The sequence below is a fragment of the Siphateles boraxobius genome, unplaced genomic scaffold, assembly GCF_051911475.1.
Source record: "Siphateles boraxobius isolate OS27281-9 unplaced genomic scaffold, OSU_SipBor_1 24, whole genome shotgun sequence".
NCBI classification, from domain to species: Eukaryota; Metazoa; Chordata; class Actinopteri; order Cypriniformes; family Leuciscidae; genus Siphateles; species Siphateles boraxobius.
Genome location: NW_027508855.1, coordinates 1,405,901 through 1,428,539, shown reverse-complemented (window position 1 = coordinate 1,428,539; position 22,639 = coordinate 1,405,901). Strand labels below are relative to the sequence as shown.

At 41.6% G+C, this 22,639-nt stretch overlaps 1 protein-coding gene across 1 annotated transcript in view; it reads right to left on the bottom strand.

The window, feature by feature from the left end:
* The window catches only part of LOC143748609 (uncharacterized), a 121,321-nt gene extending 99,558 nt beyond the window's left edge, over positions 1 to 21,763 (bottom strand). The window contains exon 1 of the mRNA XM_077240653.1: positions 21,540 to 21,763. The gene's annotated coding sequence lies outside the window, so the exon portion shown is untranslated. The remainder of the gene's footprint in view (positions 1 to 21,539) is intronic.
* Positions 21,764 to 22,639: the final 876 nt, after the last annotated feature.

Below are 22,639 nucleotides of genomic sequence, written 5' to 3'. Positions count from 1 at the left end.
CTCAGCAGGATGACTCTCGAAGGAGAGGAGGCCTGACACATGCTATAAGCAGATAACACAGTCTAACTGTACATATGGAGACCTCAGTAGAATGACTCTCAAAGTACAGGAGGCCTGATACATATAGTTAGGAGAGCTAGCTCGTTACTAAGCAGTAAGCACTCTATAGAAACACCCTGCTAACTAGGGGACTACTACGTCATCCTACTCTAGAGGAGCGACTTGACCACTGTCTCAAATTCAGAGACGCAAACTGCCTCCACAGGGTTATAGGGAGCAGGGGCCTAGCAGAAAGACTCTAAGAAGAAGAGGCCTGCCATACTCGCACCCAAGTGGTCTTAAAATAGTATTTTTATTAGTGGAAAGAACTATATTAATTAATTCCAGCTCAGAGCCCGAGAGGCGGAGGGCCAGGAAAACCTCTCTGCGCTTTTTTTAATTTATTTTTTTTTAATTTAAGAGAGTGATCCCTAGTCTACCTCTACCTGCAGCAGCCGTGCTGCCTGTATGGGGCTCCAGGGCCAGAGGTCTCAGCATGATGACTCTCGCATGAGAGGAGACCTAGATCTGGGCTGCCCGAATGTCAGTGAAAAGGAAGCGACAGAGTCCCTATAGCAATCTCACCACAGCGTAAGGGATACCCATCCTATCCAGGAGGGGAACGGAGGCCGTTAATTTCAGCCTGTCTACATTCGTTTTAACTGGAGGAGGCGTGTTAATGGTCAACACCTCTGTTAATGGTGTCTGGTAGGGTGTGGCCAGAGAGAAAGCGCTCATCGAGAGATTTCTTCTTTTTTTTCTTTTTTTTCGAGCGTGTCCTCTCTGACGCGCTGCCATGGCATTACTCAAGCCTGGCGGGCGCGTTCAGTAGAGCACTGACTGCTGGACCAGAGGTTGCGTCAGAGTATGCATCCCCGCCCAACAGTTCGTTCTCGTCTACCGCCGAAGAGTCCTAGAGATTCACTCCTCTCTCAAACTCGTCAACGCGCTCCCTCTGAGATCCCCGCGATCTTAGTCTCCTCTCAGCCTCGACACGAGCAAGACCCAAAGCAAAGATGACTATCAATCCTCCCTCGAGAAAAAAGACAGACGAGAACGGAGCGTTCTCATTGAGAAAAACGCTCACGGCCGGCGCACTCTATCCCCTCGAGAACAGAGCGCGCGTGCTCTTCACCCGGACAAAGCCCACAAAGGTAGTGAGTACCACCAGGTATGAGAAACCTCTCACACGGGTCGGCACAGTTCCCTTGTTTGCCATAGTTTCGTTTTACTCACAGTGTCAGTGAAACAGTCCCTGAAGCCGAAAAGAGGATGACATGTTCTCTAGGCGCTCCTCTTATACTTCCTGGTCGTGCTAGAGCATGACGTCATGGCTGATGCCGTCCAATAGGATTGTCGTGATTCTACAGTGTTTCAGTCATCAGTCACGCTGACCCCCAATTTCCACCAACTGCGGAACGGCTGCGGATCCGCTCCGGAACGGCGGCGGAGTCAATAGGTTTCCATTAAAGTCAATGTGTGTATTTTCACTGACTGCGGAACGGCTGCGTTCCGACTCCGTCCCAGCTCCGGCGACCGCAGCCCTCCGGAGCAGATGCGCAGAGTTTCTCTTTTTGCCGGATGCCGGAGAGCGCCGCAGGAAGTCGAGCACAGAAACACAATAAAACATCCGGTAATTTTCAAAATAAAAATATAGCCTACTTTTTCCTTTTGCAACAAGAACAATAGTTAACTTTATTTACACAGCATACTACTTTCCCAATACATTCAAAAAGGAACCCAAAATAAACTTTTAGTATTTTATAAGTTGATTATATAATTATAAATTTTGTAGCCTACTAGAATCACAATAATCTCCACAAAAAAGGGAGATCAGCACAGAGTTGTTTCCCCTGTTCTCCTCTGGATGGAAACAAACTGTTGCTGTTTTTTTTTTGGTTCTGTTTATAGAAATTACATCCTATTATATTGCGCGATATTGTGTGTCCTCGTGACTTCAGCTGTCAGTCATGGCCGCAGCCGTTCCGCAACAAATCCGGATCTGGTAGGTATTGAAGGACGGCGGAGCACGGATCCGACACGCAGCGGAGCCGATCCGCAGCCATTATGCAGTTGGTGGAAATCCGGGGTGAGGTGTTCCCCATAGCGCTGGACGTAGTTTGAGTTCCCTTCGATAGGGAACAAAAGAGGGTTTGATTTAAAAATCAAATACGATTTTGGATTGCCCTCTTAATAAATTACTGCACTTGGATTTTCCATCGTCCTGTGTGTGTCCGTGACAGAACGACTCCTTCCTCAAAAATCCAAGTACAGTAATTTATTAAGAGGGCAATCCAAAATCGTTGTAATCCATGCAGAGGTCAAATATGCAGAGAAGCAATCCAAAACAAGAACGGGTCTACAGACAAGAAGTGTGGTAACACAAAACAACGACTCCGTACACATACTAACACAGACAGGGAATATATACACATATCTAACAAGACTAACACAGAACAGCTGGGAACAATGATTAGGGGGAACAGCTGAGTGCAATGAACTGATGAGTGACAGTGACAGACAGAATGCTGGGAATTGAAGTCAAATGTGAAGGACACCGTGAAAACGAGGACCTTTACCCCTAAAATCCACTGGATCCATCTACGGCGCGGAACGTCAGCGTCGCGGATGCCGCAGCTAATCGCAGCCATTATAATCAATGCTCTAAAGTCCACCAGCTGCGGACGCAGCGCGTCTCAGAAGCGTCCCAGAAGCGGCTCTCCGCGCTGCTTCGCTAAAGATAGGCGCCTAGTCTATTTTTGACGGACCCGCGTCCAGGCCGCACCGTGAATACAAAATAAAAGTCAAAAAACACTATCAATTTAAAAATAAACACCCTGTGGAGACTCCGCATCCCTACAGTTTGGACAACAATGCCTCTGATTGGATACCAAGTAGGAAATAACAACAGAAAACACTAATAGAAAGAATTCACTTAATTAAGTAACCCACTTACCCATTGTAGAAGCACAAAGAGGAAAATTGAAGAAAAAAATCAATAAGGTAGCACAATTAACTGTCTGCTCCTGAGCCAGAAGAAGACAAATGAACAACAAATAAACAACACTCCGATTCTGAGGAAAAATGAAGACGTCACCAATGCTCCGCTGCTGAAACGCGTCTGAGTCCAGTGGACTTTGACTCCGAGCTAGGGACGCATCAAAAACGTGGCGCTGACGTTCCGCGCCGTAGACGGATCCAGTGGATTTTAGGGGTTGGTGATAAACAAGGGAACACAACCAGATACACAATAAGTTTACTTAACTTTCAAAGTTCAAGACGTATTCACCTGAAGTGATTAGATCTCAAAAATTTACAAATTATGAAAGTTATGAAATTAGAATTATTAACAATACATCTAGAAATGACTTGTTTAGAAAAATAGAATTTCAATTTTAATTTAATATTTTCCTCTTAAAAAGAAAATTCTAATTCGAATTTGACAATTAAAGCTGCAGTAGGGAGTTGAGAAAACGTCGACTTCTGCTGCGCTACAGCCCTCCCTCCACATCTCCTCCCTCCACAGCTCCTCCCTCCACAGCTCCTCCCCCACAGCGGTGCCTGCCGTGCGTGAACACGCAGGCTAGTAAGCAGGACCACCAATGACGGCGGATTATAAACAGCTATGGAACATTCCATAATAGGGATAAAACATAAACAATATGCTTTACATTGATTATGGCCTGCCCATACTTTGACTACAGACTTGGTCCTCAAATCATTATGTATTTTGCAATACATGTAACTTTATAACGTTGCACTCTTTCTATAAGTTATAAATAGCTAGTAAGATAACGTTAATATAACAGTAACTAACGTTACAGTATGTAAGTTATTATTGTAGTGATATGTAATGCTAGATAATGTTTGCTAGTACATTATTTCAGCAACATGACTAGCCAGTGAATTAGCAGGTTTCAATTGTTGCTTACCACAGTGCGTGACATTTTATCTACATGTTATGCTGCTAGAGTTTTGACATCGAGTCAATGGGCTCTGTCTAATTCTTTCTTTTTCGCTTGTTTATCGTCATCTGTCTTTTTCCTATTACCTCCTTGTTTTATGGGCAGGTGCCACTCGAGAAATTGGCAGTTTAGGTTGTTTCTCCGCCATTAGCACAGCTGCAGCACACCGGTAATCTTGAGTTTGAACGACGGTACGCGCGCGCTCGCGCTGTGCAAGAGAGAGGTGATCAGCGAGTACACGAGCGCGATTGACACTGCTAAAACATTCCTCCTGGCTCTGATTGGTTGTTTCTGACCGGGAGAGGTCTATTTCTGCAAATGGCAATAGGACCACTGGGAGGAGCCAGAGGAGCTTGATTTTTTCACAGATTATCTGTCTGATATTCTACTGTCAGGATATAATGACAGTTTTGACAAATATTTGTTTACAAAAGTTACCTACTGGAGCTTTAATAATTGTAAACCAGTATCTTTTTTTTCAAGTAAAATGCAGGTAAAGTAATTAATAATTGTAAACCAATATTTCCCTTTCAAGTCAAATATCGGTAAAGTAAAATGTGAGAAAGGTAAAATAAGAAAGAAGAAAAGACCATAGGAAAGCGCAAAGGTCAAGTGGTTTAAATGGTTAAATCAATTTACGTTGTTCAAACAGACACTGTGTTTAACTAACTTACTGATGGTTATACTGATGATAACAGTAACTAATGCTAAAGGCTTTAGCATATAGGCCTCAATGTAAACAACTGCTTAGGTTAGCTTAGCCACCGTAGGGTTTGTTTACTCTATGGCGTTGATTCACTGTTCATGCGCGGGTCAGAGTTCACCCGGAAGAGTTGGTTAAGACTTCCGTGTCATGATCGTAACTATAGCGACCAAACAAACACTAATGGGCAAACAAGTGAATTGCAAAAAGTTTGTAGACAGTTACATATGTTAACGTTACATGAAATGTGGGCGCATTTCAACACAGTTCAAAGAATATGCACGAACAGTCAATCATATTACGTGAAATGTCGGCACATTTCAATACTGTACAAATAAGAGACACCACTCGTTGCTGGTTTTACGACGTGGGGCTTCACCAGAGAATGTCTAATAAGGGGAGAATTAGCACTGTCTGGTTACTTCCGGTTTCTGGACTGGCTGCAGTAACAAATCTCTGTCCATGTGGGGGCGCTCGCAGGCGAGTGCAGAATGAATGGGAGTCTATGAGTCTTCACCCCCAGAAATCCACTTTTCTCAGGATGTAATTTTTTGTCAAGTAATTTGAAAGTTGCATTCAAAAGGGGGGGCTAAGATAATACACTCAGCTGAAAATTGCATTTTTAAGTTCACTTATTTGTTCTAAAAATCCGTTCAAAAATGTGATGACGTCACATAGCCTAATAGCAGAATGCTAGCGTGTTCCGGCCAACAACGACCTAACCTGTAAGAAATCGAAAGGACATAAGTTCTCGTTAATTCGACTTTTGGTCTATAATCTATATTGAACTATTGAACTATATTGAATCAACAATAAAATATACGTTGATTCAACGACAAGCAGGAGAAAGGGATACATTTAGCCGTCTAGCTCTGTTAAGGAGATCTAACCAACCAGCGACGAACTTATTGGTGATGCTGAGATGACGTTAGGTGGCGAGTTAGAAACTTCCCGAACAGTTAGCAAGTGGAGTTAAGAGAAGAACGCGCATCATATCTTCCTGTATCTTAACCTCAGTGTTTATCTTCTGTGTGTGCTTTCATGATAAAATGTAAGTCTATTTACTTAATTGTGCTTTAGTAATAGTTATCTGTCACATTACTGTTTGGTTGACGTAAATTATTGAGCTGTTTATTGCCTTAGTGATATTGGCCTCACGTCGTAGTCGGACTGTCATAAATATAACAGATACAAAGTTATTTAAGTTACTGAAGTTATTTATTTCTGTATACTTTTTTTGTGGTTACTTAGTGCAATGTTAACACTTTAATGAGTGTCAAGTTAGTAGTATTCGTCGTATTTTATGATGACTCAGTGTTTTCTCAGAGACACAGAGAATTTGCGATCCTCATTATATGCGCTTCATGCGACATCTAGCGGTTAATTTCGGTAGTGCAGTCCAAACCCTGATAATTGTATTGGATGTAGAATGACATGTATATTATTATTATGTATGAATACTGTAATTACTTATTGTAATGTTACTCATTTGTTTATTTCAGACCACACACACATACATATACACACTAATACCAAGTAAAGATGAGAAGATTCCGAATCCTGTGATGTGTCACCCTGGGGCGAGCACAATCACCTAATCAGCACATTAGCCAAAACTCCTCTACATTGTGGTCCTTCTAGCCGGATGTGTGCTTACCACGGAGACAGGATGTCAGAGCAGCCTTTCCACGAGAGTGTGCGCCCACGACGTACAACCCAGCCTCCAGTTTATCTCAGAGACTATGAAGTCCAATATCCAATGCAGCATTCACCTGTGTTAGAAGGGGTACTACAACAAAGTGCAATGACATACCAGTCTGAGATATTACCTCCTGATTCTCCACTTTCAAGTTCACATGATTACAGCACTGGAGCAGCAGCGGGAGCCACGATTACTCCATATTCCAGAATGATTGCTGGCAGACAACCTGACAGTCGGTTGCCAACTACACCACACTATGAAAGTGATGAAGAGGAGGATGAGGCTTCACTCACAGCTGTTAGACACAGGTTGGAGGTTCAAAACTTAAAACAAGAGAACAGGCAACTGCGTGAAGCTCAGCTGGTCCTTAAAAAGGAAATTCTGCAGTTACAAAATCTTTACAAAGGTATGCAAGATCTAATTATACAACAGCAATCAGTTTCACTAACTCCACAATTACAGCATACAAACCAGACTCTAGTGCCATTACCCAGAAACATATATAGGCCACCTCAGATAGCAGCACCAAACCCAGCGCTCCGCACTCCACAACCTACTCCACGCAGAGTTTAAGTACAACCCAGAGAGAGTTCCTTTAAGCCAGGTGCTGACATTTACACCTACAAATCAAGCCAGGAGCCTGCCACTGCTCATAATCTGCCATATTCTTCTCCCACGGGGCGGCCTCATAGCACTATATACCCAGAGACATCCTACAGGGGCCCACAACCGACATTTCCATGTTTCACACGTCAAGACCCAAGCGAGTTCACTCGTTTAAAGTTAGCCCTTGACAATCTACTTCCTAATGATGCAACGGAGCTCTTTAAATATCAAGTCCTTCTAGATCACCTGAAGTTTGAAGAGGCACGCCTAATTGCTGACTCATTCCTCAATTCCCCTGGGCCATACACAGACACTATGACTGCACTTACTGACAGATTTGGAAGACCTCACCAGTTGGCCCTAACGAAAATAGAAGCAATCATGGATGCTCCTGATGTTCAGCCTGGAGATTTGTCCAGTTTCGATAGGTTTGCCCTTCAAATCCAAGCTCTTGTGGGTCTACTGAGGACATTGGGTCCTGAAGGTAATGTGGAGTTACAGTGTGGGTCAAATGTAGTCTGTCTGCTCACTAAACTCCCTCCAGATTTACGTGCATCATTCAGACGACACATGCCTTATCAATATGGTGTACTCTACACTTTACTGGACCTGGCGGAGTGGCTCAAGTTTGAATCCTGGTGCCAAGACTGTGAGGATTTAAATTCAAGAGACGAGCAAAGACGGAAAACGGTCCAGCCAAGATCGGGCCCTGCAGTTAAGTCCAGATCCGCCACTGTTCTTCACGGAGCTGATCAAAAACCTGACGCAGCTACACAGGTACTGTCATCCTTTAAGACAACCAAGACAGCACAGAGATCTGAGCAAAGCAGAGTGTTGTGCCCATACTGTGACAGTACAGAGCATTTCCTTAGCCAGTGTCCTATCTTCCAGAAATTTAGCAAAGAGGAGATGATAAAATGGATTAAAGACAACAACCATTGCTGGAAATGTGGACGGTCACATTTAGCAAAAAATTGCACCCTGAGAAAGCCCTGCCGCCTGTGTAATGGGAAACACCTTCAAATCCTTCACAAAGTTAACGACCGGTCTCAGACAGAGGGTACCTGCCTAGTGAGTTCCTCAAATGAGTCCCTGTACCTGGACAGGCCTGAAAGTTCCAAACATGTTCTGCTGAAAGTTGTTCCTGTTGTCTTACAACACAAGAATCAAACCCTAAACACCTATGCAGTACTTGACGACGGATCAGAAAGAACCATGCTACTTCCAGCTGCAGCTCAGAAACCAGGGCTTAATGGACAGACTGAGGACCTTTGCATTAAGAACAATTCAACAAGATGTCAAGAAACTTCATGGGGCCTCCGTTTCCTTTAGTGTACGTTCAATGGCACAGCCAGAAAAGAGCTACCAAATCCAGAACGCATTTACCTCTGAGCACTTAAGTTTGGTCGAACACTCTTACCACACTAAAATGCTCCAGCAGAAGTACTGGCACCTAAAAGGCATCCCATTGCAGTCCATTCTCAAAGCACATCCCCTCCTTCTAATAGGTGCAGATCATCCCCATCTGATTACCCCTATTGAGCTGGTTCGACTTGGCCCACCTGGAGGTCCAGCGGCAATTAGAACTAGACTATGTTGGGTGTTACAAGGACCAACCCGCCTTCTACAGCAACAGTTTCATCTTCAGCAATGCCTGCACCTCTCCGTGTCATGTCAAATGGAAGAACTTTTCCGGAATGTTGAGAGACTTTGGCAAGGAGATACCATTACCCACAAAAATGAAAGACTGGTCACACGATCCAAACAAGATCAGAAAGCAATGGACTTGCTACAAGTTAAAACCACTAGAGTGATGGTAGATAGAGTGATGTGCTATGCCACCCTCCTGTTGCGCAAGCCTGACATGCCTCAGCTCAATGCCTCCAAAGACTCTGTCATGCCCAACCTGAGAAATACAGAGCGGCGGCTAACTAAAGACCATGTAAAGGCATCTGCATTCAAAGAAGAGATCAAAAGGCTGGAGGAAAGCAATTATGTGGTTAAAATTAGAACAGACTCTGTTACTACTGAGGAGGAATCATGGTTTATTCCCCATCACATGGTTCAACATAATGGCAAAAACAGAGTAGTGTTCAACTGCTCCTTTGAATACAAGTGGCATAACCTCAACAACTACCTCCTTGCCGGACCTGCACTAGGCCCTTCCCTTTTGGGGGTTCTGTTGTGTTTCAGGGAGCATACTGTCGCAGTGAGTGGAGACATAAAGGGTATGTTTCATCAGGTGCGCCTACTGCCTGAAGATGGAAACCTACTCTGCTTTGTCTGGCGTGACCTTGAAACAAATATTCCCCCCAGCATTTAAGAGTGGCAAGTGCTTCCCTTTGGGACAACTTGCAGCCCTTGCTGTGCCATCTATGCCTTACAGCGCCATGCTTTAGATAATACCAAGCCAAATGACACCCTCAGATCAGCAGTTGAAAGGAACTTTTACGTAGACAACTGCCTAAAGAGCGTAATGTTCCCAGATGAAGCCAAGCAATTAGTGGATGGGTTACGAGAACTTCTTGCCAGTGGTGGCTTTGAGATCCGTCAATGGGCTGTCAACATGCCAAATGTCATCGATCACCTACCTAAAGAGGCTCGTTCAGACAGTATTGAGCTTTGGCTGTCACATGACAAAGTTGAAACACAAGAATCCACTCTTGGATTGAGATGGAACTATGACTCAGGCATCCTTGGATTTAAACACCGCCCAGTGCCAGAAACCAACCCCACTATGCGCCACATTTATAAAGTGACAGCAAGCCAGTATGATCCTCTGGGATTCATTCTCCCTTTCACCACCCGTGCAAAAATCCTGATCCAACAGCTGTGGAACAAACAAAGAGATTGGGATGATCCCATGTTGCCAACAGACCTATTGAAAGCCTGGAACAGGTGGGAGAACGAGCTTCCCTGCCTTTCTGAAGTTACCATTCAACGGTGCTATGTCTCAGCAGATCTGGACCATCTCAACGTTACAAGACAAATTAATATCTTCTGTGATGCCTCAGAACAGGCATACGGCTCTGTGTCATACCTGAGAACTGAGGACAAAGAAGGCCGAATTCAGCTTGCATTCCTGATTGCCCGATCCAAAGTTGCCCCCAAACGGAAGCAAACTATCCCTAGACTAGAGCTGTGTGCAGCACTTATTGGTGCTCAAATGGCAAAGCTACTAGAAACCAAACTTACAATCGAAATAAGTGAAGTGGTCTTGTGGTCTGACTCCACCACAGTCCTTTCCTGGTTGAAATCAGAGTCCTGTAGCTTTAAAGTCTTCGTAGGGACTAGGATTTCAGAAATCCAAGACCTTGCTGATCAACATGAATGGCGATACGTAGATTCTCTCCAAAACCCTGCAGATGACCTCACAAGGGGTCGCAGCCTAAAAGAACTTCCATCAAACAGATGGAGTCAAGGCCCACCATTCTTACTACAGGCTCAATCACAGTGGCCAGCTATGCCAGTCTTTCAACCTCCTGAGGACAAAATGGAAAAGAAAAATAGTGTATTCTGCGGTGTCACCAGAGTATCAAACCCCTTGAACCCCAGCGGGTACAGTACATGGAAGGACCTTGTTGAAGCCACAGTCCAGCACAGTCAAAGTGACCCAAACCAATCCAGTCCAGCTACGGCTAAAGACTATGTGAAGGCAGAATGCCTCATCTTCCAGAATATCCAACGTGACTATGAATATGAACATTTAAAAGCTGGTAAGCCTGTATCCACTACAAGCCGTTTACTCACTTTATCACAAGAGTTTGATGAAGCCAGTCAGCTTATACGAGTTGGAGGACGTCTACGTCGTGCTGAAGGTCTAGAACTCCAGACAATTCACCCAATAGTTCTGGATCCTCACCATCCAGCAACCAAACTGCTCATACAGGACTATAACAGTAAGCTCTGTCACCCAGGAACAGAACGGGTATTTGCCGAAATGAGGAGAAATGTGTGGATACTAAGAGGTCGTGAGGCAATTCGCAAATTCCAGCACAACTGCATAGAATGTCGCAAGTGGAAGGCCAAAGCTGAGGTCCCTAAAATGCGAATTTGGTTGGGTCGAGGGACCGCTGCTGCAAATATTTGGGTGGCTCCTCCTCTAAATCCCACTCTAAACTTTTGATAAAACTTGAGGAACCTGTATATATATATATATATATATATATATATATATATATATATATATATATATATATATATATATATATAAAACCGTGGTATGAATAAGCATGTAACCTGTTGGTAACGAGTTAAAAATAATTAAAAATATACATATACATTAAAAATAATTCCTGTTTTGATCAGATGCCTAGGAAACCAGCCTGTGGACGTGATGACATCATCAAAGTCATCAGTGCTGCAAAGGAACAGATTATTACAGGAACAAACATAGCAGTTCCCACAGAAAAGGTGTGGGCAGATTTAAGCAAACAACTACATAACAAAGTTTCACCAAAGAACCTTTATACTATTGTGAAGACAAATAGGCATAATATATGGCAAATCCTTGAGCTATGTAAAATCGACACAGATACCCAAGATCAAGGTCCAAACAGTGACAGCTCACAAGAAAGCTCAGCAGATTTTCATCCAGCAGTGTCAAAGGCAGACACAAATCAGCAAAGTCAATGCTACGACATTACATTTGAGATCAGTCTCTCTCATCAGAGATGGGTAGAAATCTGGCCTGAAAAGGTTGATTACAATGACAAGTCACTCAACACATGTAAAAGAGAATACACTATCCTGAAACGTGGTGCATGGACACACGTTCTGTATGAGGAGATATGGAAAAATATCAAGACCTCATGCACTCTTAGATTCAGGAGGGCAAACATTTTTCCAAACAATGCATCTCGCTACATAGACATAATTGGGCACTGTACAGAGTGTGACGCACAATTGTCTATAACAGCAGAGAACATGCCAGTGGATAATGAACCAGTTGTGCTCCAATGCATAATCCGGAATGTTGACGACAGTCTCCATACTGGCAAAGCAAAACGGAAGTTATCAGGGGATTTGAGAACACGTGTGTCTAAAGAACTCTGGGAAGGGCGAAAACCAGCACATGTACGGCGAGCAGCTGAGGCTTACAAAATGATGGATTTTGGTGACCCAGAGCCTAGCCACCTGCCAAATCTGGCAACATTAAGAAAAGCCAAACAAGAGATGGGTGACAAAGAGCTTGGAGACAAAGACCCAATCATGTCATTGTATCTACTAAAATACAGTGTACCTCACAATGGAAGCATTCATGACATAGGCCTTGATAGGTTTATTTGCCATTACTGGACCCCATCTCAGATGCAAGTGTATCAAATTAAATCCAAGTACTCTGGCTCATTTGTGAGTTTTGAGGCAACAGGTACAGTTGTGAAAAGACTGAGAAGACCCTGTGGCAATTCTGGACATGTCTTCCTGTATCAAGGAGTTTTGTGTTCACAGGGAGATCATATTCCAGTAATGCAAACGCTATCAGAGAGCCACACCATCAATTCTATTGCCAAGTGGCTCACGGAATGGCAACGAGCAGGTGCTGCTGTGCCCAAAGAGGCGGTCTGTGATTTCTCCTTGGCTTTGCTTGTAGCACTGGTTAAGGCCTTCACTCCTTACCCAGACCTGAAAACATACATCAATCAGTGCTTTGGAGTGCTGGCAAGGAAGCCAGAAGACTCAAAGCTACCACCTTGCTTCATCAGAGTAGATGTTGCACACTGCATCAAGCTCATTAGTCGGTGGGTATGCCTAAGACAAAGAGGAAACAGAGTTCGAGAATTTTATCTACGAGCCTTGGCACAACTTTTACAGTCTGATACACTGGAAGATGCAAGGGAGCTCATTCATTCAATTGCAGTTGTTGCCTTCAGTGAATCAGAAGGAAACGATGACAAAGGTTTACCTGTTGTCTCGGAAACATGCAAAGCACAATTGAAGAGACGATTTGCAGAGGGGGTCTTGCCATGTGTCACTGAAGATGACCATTTAACAGAGGAGACCGGAGTTGAGGAGACTCTTCACAGATTTCTGTAACCCATGTTTTCAGATCTGTGTGGAGTAAGTAAGATGGTTGCAGCACATCATGGTGACAGAGACAATCTTCATTTCCTTCCAGAGCTTGTCCCAAATATAATAAGAATGGCATGCTACCTACCTCTTTGGACAGCTGTGATGGTTCCACACTTCAAAAGCGTACACAACACAGCAAGCTCTGCAAATGTTGAGGCTGAATTTAAAAACATAAAACATGGTCTTTTCAAACATGAAAGCCTCCCCATCCGAATTGACCATTTTGTCATACGCCACCTTGAGTTTCTTGAGGGAAACATGAGGCTTTCCTCTGCACCGGTGAAGACAGAGCACATTGAGACAAAGAATCAGAAGACAGAAACTGCCCATAGTGAGCAGGACACAGAGGTTAAGCAACAATCAGTGGAGGAAGACCCTGTTGAAAACTGGAAAGGCCTCAGTGTTCCTCCAAAAAAAGTGAATGTCCTACCTGACCCCTTGCTCTGAGTGGTTGCATGCAGACATAAACCTAAAAAGAAAAAAATACAAAAATGAATGTCTTGAAAAATGGCAACTACCAGGCTAAAAAGCCCATCTAGGTTGACAAAATGCTTGTAAGTGTAAATACCTGTGCCTTTGATTCCTTTTGCCAGTGCCTTTGCTCTGCATTCTGTGACAGTGGATCATTCTGTCATTATCTCTACAAAGAGCACTCAAAAACTGAAATGTTTGATTTGGTAAACACCACTATAGTCATAAAAGGAGTTGGAAAAGAGGCTTACGCAAAGAGGGCAAAAATGCTGTTGGATACATTTCAGTGTGTTCACCTAAAATCAGGTGTGGGGCAGGTCAATGCGGATTGCAATGTTGCTAACATAATCGCATCAACAATGAAACAAATGCCAAGTGCAACACTTACAGCTGAGTGCTCTTCTCCATACTGCAGCCGAAATACAAAATCTTCAAGGACCATCTATCTCTTACCAGTCAACGTAGATATTCTACGAACTGGTGGACTGAAAAGCCTCCAAGCAGCACTGGAAGATGGGCTACACCTCAACAGGTCCAAGTGTCTGAAGCCACTGAAAATCACCCCAAGAGTGTCCAGATAGCTGGAAAATTAAGGATGATCCATCAATGAAATTCCTCTGCAATGGCTCTGTCACACACAGATGCATACCTGGACAACTACTGTCTTTTTTTGGGTCTGCTTCTTGCTGATCGATTGCTGTTCGACTTGCTGATCGATTGCTGGTACTGATCCTGATCGATTGCTCCTGTCTGCCTAGCTGCCTGCTGTGTTTTGTTTGCTTCGAGGCTGTAAGCTCCGTCTAAGCCTTGATTAGCTTTGTATTTCTTTCTGTTTTGAACCATCATTTACTACCATTTCTAGTTGTTTATACTACTAAATACAGCTTAGACAACATCTCAGATTAACCTGACATAGCTAGCTTCCGTTATTGTTAGCACATCACGCTAGTAACTCGCTAGACTGTTAACGCGCCACCCGTGCGCTCAGTTATTAATGAGTTCATAAAAAGCCCAGGTGAGTAAGAATCAGTCAACAAACACGGTGAGTAATGTTTTGTCCTGTTATTGTCACCTGCACTTCATGTTACATGTTTAGCATAGCCTTCCCCGTCGGCAATATAGGGTTTATATGTGATAAATGCAAGGAAACAGTCAGGCTGACGGAGAAGATTTCAGAATTAGAAACACGCATCCAAACTTTAATTGAGGATAGTAAGTGTACTAGAGCTTTAGATTCTATATTGGATGCGCCTAGCATAGTGAACTCTTTACATGATTCGGTTCCGGCTGAATTATTGCCTGTGCAGCCAGGCAGATGGGTGACAGTGAGGGATCGCTCTTGTTGCGGATCAAAAAACCACTCTTTCGTTCCGATTACCACAACAAATCGATTTGCCCCACTCAGTGAAACACCCACTGAGAATTCTGTTGATTGTGCCCTGGTAATTGGCGATTCTATTACACGGAACGTGAAAATAGGGACACCAGCCAACATAGTCACATGTTTGCCGGGAGCCAGAGCGCCTGCCATCAAAGCAAATTTAAAAGTGCTGGCTAATGCTAATCGTATATTCTCTAAGATTGTTATTCACGTCGGCACTAATGATGTTCGACTCCGCCAGTCGGAGATCACCAAAATTAATATTAAAGAGGTGTTTGAACTCGCAAGTACGATGTCAGGCACTGTAATTTGCTCTGGCCACCTTCCTGTTCGAAGGAGTGATGAGATAGTTAGCAGATTGTCATCACTCAATGGCTGGCTGTCTAAGTGGTGTCCGCAAAATAATATAGAATTCATAGACAATTGGAAAAGTTTTTGGGGCAAACCTGACCTGTTGAAAAGAGATGGTATTCATCCCTCCTGGGATGGTGCTGCTCTTCTCTCTAGTAATTTGGCTCATAGTCTTAGAGGCAAAACATGACAATCTGGGGCTCAGGTCAGGAAGCAGACAAACTGGCTAAACCAACCGTCTGCTAGCGGCCTCGCATCACCAAGGTCAGATAAATCCCATCACATAGAGCCTCTTTCACCTAGATATCATCATATAGAGACTGTGTCTGTTACCCGAATTTGGAAATCCAAAAAACGTCCAAACCAATCTAATGTTAAAAATGTAATTGATATTCAACAAATAAAAAATAGATATAATACAGATGAGCAAACGATAAAGCTTGGGTTGCTGAATATTCGATCCCTTACTTCAAAAGCGCTCATAGTTAATGATATGATTTCAGATTATAACCTAGATGTGCTGTGTATGACAGAAACCTGGCTAAAACCAAACGATTACATTACTTTAAATGAGTCCACCCCCCATGATTACTGTTATAAACATGAACCTCGCCTGAAAGGCAAAGGGGGAGGTGTTGCTGTAATTTATAGTAATATTTTCAAAACCACTAAAAAATCTAGTTTTAAATATACTTCTTTTGAAGTGTTGGTGCTTAATGTAAAAATATATAATGTAAACGATAAATCAAGTTTGAGAATTCTGCTGGCAATTGTATACAGGCCACCAGGGCACCATAAAGATTTTATCAAAGAATTTGCTGACTTTCTATCAGAATTAGTATTGACTGCAGATAAAGTCCTAATTGTTGGTGATTTTAATATACATGTAGATAATGGAAAAGATGCAATGGGATTGGCATTTAAAGACATTCTTAACTCTATTGGAGTTAGACAACACGTGCAAGGACCTACTCATTGTCGTAATCATACTCTAGATCTAATATTATCACATGGAATCAATGTTGATGCTGTTGAAATTCTGCAGCAGAGCGACGACATCTCAGATCATTATCTAATCTCATGTAAATTACATTTAGCCAAGGCTGCAAAGCCAAATCCTTGTTACAAGTATGTTAGACCTATCACTTCTGCCACTAAAGATTGCTTTATCAATAATCTTCCTAATCAGTTTCATCGTCTCAGCATCCCAGATAGCTTAGAAGAACTTGATATTGCAACAGAAACTTTTAACTCTCTCCTTTCCAGCACTTTAGACACAGTTGCTCCGTTGCGCTTAAAGAAGATTAAAGAAAATAGTCCAACGCCGAGGTACAACGAGCACACCCGGGCCCTTAAGAGAGCAGCCAGAAAAATGGAGCGCAACTGGAAGAAAACAAAACTAGAGGTATTTCGGATTTCATGGAAGGAGAGCTCGATTGCTTACAGAGAGGCTTTAAAAGCTGCTAGATCTGCTTATTTTTCAACCCTATTAAAAGAAAATAAACATAATCCAAGGTATTTATTTGAAAAAGTGGCTACACTAACAAAAAAGAAAGCTTCAAGCCCAGAAGTTTCCAAGAAACACAGCAGTAATGACTTTAAGAACTTCTTCACTTATAAGATTGATAATATTAGGGACAAAATTATAACTATGCAACCGTCTACTACAGCATCACATCAGGGAGTGCATTATAGTCTCCCTGAGGTAAAATTTGATTCATTTGTTGCCATAGGAGAGGAAGAATTTTGCAAACTCGTTATTTCATCTAAATCGACAACATGTATGTTAGACCCTATACTGACTAAACTAGTGAAAGAGATGCTTCCAGAAGTCATAGATCCTCTTCTTAACATCATTAATTCTTCTTTGTCTCTAGGATCAGTACCAAAAACCTTTAAGCTGGCTATGATTAAACCGCTTGTTAAAAAAACACAACTTGATCCTACAGAATTAGTCAATTACAGGCCGATCTCAAATCTACCTTTTCTGTCAAAGATACTAGAAAAGGCATTATCCTCACAACTGTGTTCCTTTCTTGAAAGAAATGGTATCTGCGAGGATTTCCAGTCAGGATTTAGACCGCACCATAGCACTGAGACAGCTCTCATTAGAGTCACAAATGATTTGCTCTTATCATCCGATCGTGGTTGTATCTCTCTATTAGTGTTACTTGATCTTAGTGCTGCATTTGACACCATTGACCACAACATTCTCTTAAATAGACTAGAAAACTATGTTGGCATTAGTGGAATTGCATGGTTTAAATCATATTTATCTGACCGCTATCAGTTGGAAAACAGTTTGTAGCAGTAAATGAAGAGATGTCTTATCGATCACAAGTTCAGTATGGCGTACCACAAGGCTCAGTACTAGGACCGCTGCTGTTCACTCTGTACATGCTACCTTTAGGAGATATCATTAGGAAACATGGAATTAGCTTTCACTGTTATGCTGATGATACTCAGCTCTATATTTCTTCCAAACCTAACGAAACTCACCAATTCACAAAATTATCGGAATGCATAGTTGATATCAAAAATTGGATGACTAGTAATTTCCTACTACTAAATTCTGAAAAAACAGAGATTCTAATTATTGGACAAAAAACTTCCACACGTAATAAACCTAGAATACCGTCTAACACTTGATGGCTGCTCTGTTAAGTCTTCGTTGTCAGTTAGGAACCTGGGTGTGCTCTTTGATACCAATCTTTCATTTGAAAGTCACGTGTCTAGTGTCTGTAAAACCGCATTTTTCCATCTTAAAAATATATCTAAATTACGTCATATGCTCTCATTGACAAATGCGGAACAACTAGTTCATGTGTTCATGACATCAAGGCTAGATTATTGTAATGCTCTACTGGGTGGTTGCCCTGCACGCTTAATAAACAAACTACAGCTAGTTCAAAACGCAGCCGATAGAGTACTTACCAGAACCAGGAAGTACGACCATATTAGCCCGGTTCAACACTGCATTGGCTCCCTATTAAACATCGTATACATTTTAAAATATTGCTGATTACTTACAAAGCACTAAATGGTTTAGCTCCCCAGTACTTGAGCGAGCTCTTAACGCATTATAGTCCTTCACGTCTATTGCGATCTCAAAGTTCTGGCCAGTTGATAATATCTAGAATCAGGGTTCGAATTATGATTTCATCTTTGTGGGGGTCTCTTTAAAAAAAGAAAAAAAAGTAACCCACGAGCAGGCGTGGTGTATGTGATAAATAGCTAACTACTGCACTTCATTATTTTGAGTTCAGAAAATTTTGTACATTTTAAAGATAAATTCATTAATCTGGTGCACTTTGAGTCACCCGAATCCGCTGTTAAAAATCCAACCGCCCAAACATATGATATTCTTTGATTTAGATATCTGCAACTGATCATCATTACAATTTTTCAAATTCTCAATGTTAAGCATGATAATATGGTAAAATATCACACTGAAGTAGGCTGATTTAAAATTAACATTTATTTAAATTAAAAGTTATTCTTTGGCCAAAATTACATTTCCTTAATATCCTAAACAGAGGTTTTTAAATTCAAAAGTTCAATTCTTCAAAGTTAAATTGTCAATTTTTCATTACATCACTGTTGGCAAACACTCTTATCAGAATAAATTTTTTACCTTTAAAATAGGGCATTTTTCCCTCTAATTTTATGTAGCCTATGCTCCATCTTTCTTTTAAAATATTCCTTAATTTGATCAATACATTAAATCAGAATAATAATACAGTAGGCTGTTACCAATCAAATTAAATAATTTAGATTGAAAAATTACAACTGTAGTAAATGCCCTGATATGTTTTCCTTGATTGATTTTCTCTAAAGAGAATTACGTTGTTGAAAACGAAAGTAAAAGAGTGACGCTCATTTCGTTTTACCATGATAAGAGTTCGGTGTCTTTATTAAAATCAACACATTATAATGATTTATCTGTCATCCATCCCCGATTAATTTGAATGTAGGCTATTTTTTTTTATTATTTGTCTCGCCCGACCCGCGCAGCACTATCGGCAAACTTAATGGCCACAGGCCGAGTTTTGTTGAGAGCCGGAGGCGGCTGCCTTGTAATTCCATGCAGGAAAACCCTGAAAGGAGTTCGCTAAAATAATTGGTGGGGGCTTACCTAGCGTCCCCCCAAATCATTTTTTGCTTGTAGCTACTTTTGTGTATTTAAATGTATGAAACCTAAAATAAACATTATGTGGTTAAAAACACTGAATAGTTGTGATATATTGAGCGCATCTGTCTCTGGCTCAGCGCCAGCCAACGCGCGAAAGCACTTTTGAATTTAGCAGTTGATCACGTGATGCACTGACTGTTCTAATCACACCGCTATACGTGCGAAAGGGTTAACAAATATGCCTCGATTATTGAAGGAAAAAGTGCTTTATTTGTAATTTAAAATGATGGTGCTGATGATTTTTAGAGCCCCCACAGGTGTATGATTTTACTACTTTCATGGGAGCTCATACTCTCTCTATGGGAGCTCAGCTCCCACTGGCTCCCACATAATTCAAACCATGCCTAGAATATCTAAATCGACTGCTGGCGGTAGATCCTTTTCCTATTTAGCACCAAAACTTTGGAAAAATCTTCCTAACATTGTCCGGGAAGCAGACACAGTCTGTCAGTTCAAAGCTAGACTAAAAACACATCTCTTTGACCTAGCATTCACATAACACTCTATAGACCTTATGCACCAGAGAAACGTGGGCGCCGTCATCTTTAGAATATTGTCTTTGAACTTCCGTTTTTCCGGTCGCTCTGTATATTTCTATGGCATCGCTGTCCAGGAGTAATTAGCTGGTGAAGTGGATTTACTTATTGTAGAGATAACAAAAGTTATCATGAGCATTGTAATGTTTATCATAAGCATTGTAAAGCAGATGTCTTAACAAATGTCGACCGGGAATTTTTTTACGAGCAGTTCATTCATACCTATGCAAGATCGCTGTGAAAATACAGACCGGAAGTCAAAAGACAAAGAGCGCAGTGCTGAAAGGGGCGGGGCTACATAAGGTCTATAGACTTCTATAATTCAATATTAGGCTGCTTAGATTAGGTCAGCCGGAACTGGGAACACTTTCCTTAAATCCTGATGTTCTCGTTACATCATAAGAAGAATGGCATCTACGCTAATTTTAGTGTCTTTGTTTATCCCAAGGTTTTCCCGCACCCTGCCGGATCCAGGCCGTTTCCAGATCTGACGAAGGACTTTCGCCTGGACCTGATGACAATGCAGTGCTGAAGTGCCAACTAGCCTCTCCCTATGGAGGATCCCTATACAACTCTACAGATAAAGCGTTGTGGAATTTTTCGGTTCACGTACCTACCCAAAGTGATAAGATAAAATAAAATTCTGCATCAAAATTTATAGACAAGACAAGTAGTTTGTTTAGGCATGGTTTGTAAGGAATTACAAACCTGCGCACATATATTCGAACACACATAACTATAGAATCAATTGTTAATGCGCATGTGAACGCCATCAGGGTCTATCACAGATTCACGTTTAAAGTCTGTTTAGAGAGAACGGTGTCGTCTTAGCGGCTCCTAATTTAATAACAAATGATCATTTAGACAGAAGTGAATCAATCAAAACTAACTTTAGCTGGAAAAAACATTTTTCAAGAACCACTAAAACCAAACCAATCTCTGTTACCTTAAATTATATGTGTATCTCTGTAAAGCTGCTTTGAAACAATCTACATTGTTAAAAGCGCTCTATAAATGAGGATGACTTGACTATTGAAACAAGTGTGGATACTAACCATCCACTGTCTGAAATCCCTGTTGTAGGATTACAAATTTATTTAAATGTTTTAATTTAGATTCAACAGTATTTTAACTGAGAAAGTGCACACACTGTTTTCCATTTTTGAGGCAATCAAGGTTTCGGACATTAACCTCTTGTCACATCTCAAAGGTCAGCTGGGCCTTTTGTTGATCTAATCAGGCTGATTGGATTAGCATCTCAAGGCTCTGAGTTACACTGTTACCTGATGAAATCAGGTAACCAGCTGAATCATGTACTTTCCTTTACATGTTTTGTTCAAGAGTCCCCTCCTCTATGAAATTAATCCCACCCCCTTGAAATGTATATAAACTGCAATGTAAAGTTCCCTTAGATTAGACTTGGGTAAGATTTTGGATGCAGCAGACTACAGCAAATAAACAATCCTGCTTAAAAGATACAACCCCAACGTCTCCTGGTCTTCACTTCTAAGTCTCCTACACTTAAGAAGAAAAAGTTTACAACAGATGGTGCCGGGACCCGGATAGAGCTACTCACCAGAATCCAGATTGAATCAACAAAAGATCTCAACGAAGAATGAACTTTCTGACTGAGTTCCAGACGGAATCTTGAAAACCTCAAGCTCAACAAAGATCTCAACAAAGAATGAACTTTCTGACTGAGTTCCAGAACTGAATCTCAACTGGACCTCAACAAAGCTGACTGAGTTTTACAGACTGAATCTTTTCATTCAAACAACGATTCGGTGAGTTTCACTCTATTCAAAGAACCAGGGCTGCGTTTCCCAAAAGCATCGTAAGCCTAAATTGATCGTAAAAACGATCGTACGACTGATCTTAATATTATGGTCTGTTTCCCAAAAGCATCGTAACTTAAGTAGCACTTGAAAATCTTCGTAGAACTACGAGTGCTCTGGAGTAATCGTACATCCCCAAGTGCATCGTAAGAAGACAGATTTATGAGGTCACCTGCAGGACAACCGGCAGATTACACTTTTATCTAGATTTAACAGATTACACTGCAACGTAAGTATAATATACAGGTTTTTATTGTACTTTATTGTACACTTTGTTGTACTCGTGTTTTGTTTAAATGAATAAATTAAATAATTAAAAAGGGAAGAAAAAAATAGAAATACACATCTAAATTAAACGAATGAACAAAAAACAAAAAATCATAAAATAAGTAATCTGGGAAATATGCTTTAAAGACCGGGCAAAATAGGGATGAATTCAAAAAAATCTGTCAATGATTTGCTGACGTGCACGAAAACCAGCCATGTATTGGGCATTTCTTGAGGACCTCCTTCCTTGAACACGGTTGCAGTTAGTTTGCAATGTGACAATGTCCTTCCAGATGTTTTGTTTTTCCTTATGTGTATGGTGTCCTTTAAATCTGTTAAAAATGAAATCTTTGTTTCCCTCTATCTCCTCTAAAAGGACATGAATTTAACCTTTTTGAAAGGTCTCTTCTCTTGTTTTTTTGTTTTTGTTCAGCCATTTTGTCAGCCTTGCACGTAGAACGCGTTCTCGCGCTTTCATGTTAAGTGCAGTTTTGGGAAACGCGCGTGGAATTACGGCAA